At 41.4% G+C, this 3,131-nt stretch overlaps 1 long non-coding RNA gene across 1 annotated transcript in view; it reads left to right on the top strand.

The window, feature by feature from the left end:
• The window catches only part of LOC108305570, a 20,529-nt gene that overhangs the window by 8,261 nt on the left and 9,137 nt on the right, over nucleotides 1–3,131 (top strand). The window lies entirely within an intron of this gene.

Here is a 3,131-nt window from a genome sequence, read left to right as displayed (position 1 = left end):
AAAAAAAAAAAAAACTAGAGAAATAAAGGATATTAACAAGATGACTGACTACAATTGCCTGGCACTTATATCTCCCTCCTAATAAAAAACAACCGAAACAACAAATAAACAACTAAAATCCAACTGTAGTGTCTGAGGGACAGCATTGGAGTGTAGAAAGGGACTGGTGAAAGCCTTGTAGAGCACAGAAGCCCAGGATGGCAGCAAAGAGAGGGGAGCAAGGCACCCTGGCCCTGTCACCTCATCTCTCCCATTGAGATTGGCTCAGATCCAGGAAGGACTTCCCCTTATGGGGAAAAGGTAAGTAAAAGGCCCCTATCTGCCCAAACTGCCACTGCAGATTCCTGTAGTATAGGAGAATCCCACCATCTTCAAAAGCTTTTAGCCCAGTTTGGGGAGCTGCTTGGAATTAACATAGCTGCATTACTCCAGAGTAGGAATACAAGGTGTAAACACTCCCCACCCCGATCAACCTGTGATCCAAGCTACTGCAGCACTGTGCCATCTTGAAATTGGAACCACTGCTAGAATCCGCCCTGCTCTGGGGCCCAGTAGCCACTGCATGTCTCCAGCCTTGAGTCTCTGCTGTTATCTTACCAAGTCCACACAGGTGACTGCAATATCACAACCCTGTCTGCTTGGAGCATGGGACCAGGAACAGCTGTGACTTCAGCACTACACAGCGGGGAAGCCAAACTTTGGCTGGCTGAAATAAATAGTCCAATGGACCTTCCCCCAGAAAGTCCCACTTCTTGGCACTCCCCACCAAAGAAACAGGCTGACAAACCTGCCCCTAAGCCAAGCCACTGAACCACTGCACACCCATGTCCCAGCTGGAGAAGCAACAAGGTGAACTCCAGCAGAAACACTCCTGGTGGACCCACCCCCAGGTCTGCCAAGCATCTGTGTCCCTGCACTCATGGCCCGAGAAACTGCATGGAAAATTCACCCCCAGCAAGCCATTCACCAGACCACCAACCCACACACACTCATGCCTCTGGCCAGAGAAAAAGCTCAACGGTCCCATCCCCAGCAAAGATGCACCACTGCCACCAGAGATTCTCATAGCCTAGGCCACTGAGGTGCTCACAAAGATCATTAACATGGATTATAGCCAAAGAATCTTAACAGATTAACAGATTATACTACTGTGTCCACCCAGAACCAATGCCAACTCAACTTACCCACTGACACCATATGTCTCACCTATAGGAATGACTCTCCCTACTAAAGGTACTCCACAAAATTGGAAGAGGCAATTGTTTTGCCAGACACACAGGTATCAACATAGAAACACAAGAAAATGAAAATGCAAGGAAACATGACACCTCCAAAGGAACATAATAATTCTCCAAAACCAGCCCCCCTCCGAAAAACGTATTTACAAGATACTGAAAAAATATATATATCAAAATAATGAGTTTAAGAAAACTTGGTGAGATGCCAAGCAAGTCTGTCCCAAAGACTGCAGAGTGACGGATGAAAGGAGCACCCAGACACAGGTATTTTGCATGAGAGCCGCTAGAGGACTGCTGCAGAGTGAGCAGTCCCGATAAGCCGGAGCTGCTTATACTTATTCAGTACTGGCATAATGTCAAAGGCCTAGAGACAACCCAATTTGTGGGTAATTAACATTGTCATACCCCCTTGCAGGGAGCAGTCTTGCACCTGGTTGATCAAAAGTCGGTCTCTGGATCACATAAGTAAACTTATCTAGATAGATTTATTTGCACTCCCTTGTTACCTACTCCTCACCCTTACCCTTCCAGTAAGAGAATTAGCTACCCTCAGCTTTATTCTCTCCTGAAGCTTTTGCAAGACCTTCCGACCTTTCAAGAAGGCTTGCATCTTTCCCTATATCTTCTCCCACCACCCTGACCAATCTTCTACAATCAGATGCAAGATACATATAGACAATTCAACAAAATCAGGAAAATATTTCATGATCCAAATAAGAAATTTAACAAAGAGATAGATAGAATAAAAGAAACAAACAGAAATCTTGAAGCTTAAGAATTCAATGAATGAAATTAAAAAATACAACGGAGACCTTCAACAAAAGACCAGAGCAAGCAGAAGAATTTCTGAACTTGAAGACAGGTCTTTTGATATAACCCAGGCAGACAACAACAAAAAGAAAATAATAAAACAGAATGAGGAAAGACTACAGGACTTGTGGGCATCATAAAACATGAAATTTGGGGGAGGCAAATATCCAAACTATGGCAAGAAGAGATGCAAAAATACATAGAAAATCTATTTCATGAATTAACAGCTGAAAACTTCCAAGGTCTTGGGAGGGATACAGACAACCAGATCCAAGGAACTGAGATTCCCAAATGGATTCAACCCTAAAAGGTCTTCTGCAAGGCACATATAGTCAAATTGTCAAAAGTCAAAGACAAAGAGAATTCTAAAAACAGCAAGAGAAAAATGTCAAATTACATATAAGGGAATTTCCATTAGACTAATAGCATATTTATCAGCAGAAACCTTACAGGACAAAAAGAATGAGGTGATATAGTTAAAGTGCATTAAGAAAAAAAAAATGCCAGCTAAGAATACTATACCCAGGAAAGCTATCCTTGAAAAATGAAGTCCACAAAGCCTTTCCCAGACAAGCAAAAACTGAGGGAATTTATAAAGGAATTTATAAAGTAAATGCTTGAGAGAGATCTACATCTGGAAGCAAAAGAACAATAACTACCATCATGAAAACACATGAAAGAACATGAAAGCATAAAACTCACTGATACACCAGATATACAAAGGAAAAAGAGAAATAAATCAAATCTTATAAACCACAGAAAACCACCAAACTTCGAAGATAAATGATAAGAGAGAAAGAAAAGAACAGGGGCTATACAAACCAATTAGAAAACAACAAGATAACAGGAATAAGGTCTTCATCTGTCAATAATAACTTTGAATTTAAACAGATTAAATCCCCAATCAAAAGATATACACTGGCTGAATGGGTTTTTTTAAATGACCTAACTATGTACTGCCTACACCCAACTATACACTCACTTCACCTCGAAGGGATAGAAAAAGATAATCCACACAGGAACCAAAAGTGGACAGGAGTAGCTACAGTTGTATCTGATAAAAATATGCACTAAGTAAAAAAA

This window comes from Cebus imitator, unplaced genomic scaffold (genome assembly GCF_001604975.1).
Source record: "Cebus imitator isolate Cc_AM_T3 unplaced genomic scaffold, Cebus_imitator-1.0 Scaffold64, whole genome shotgun sequence".
In the NCBI taxonomy this organism is placed as follows: Eukaryota; Metazoa; Chordata; class Mammalia; order Primates; family Cebidae; genus Cebus; species Cebus imitator.
The sequence above is the reverse complement of the archived record's forward strand: the minus strand, read 5'-3'. Positions and strand labels throughout refer to the sequence as shown.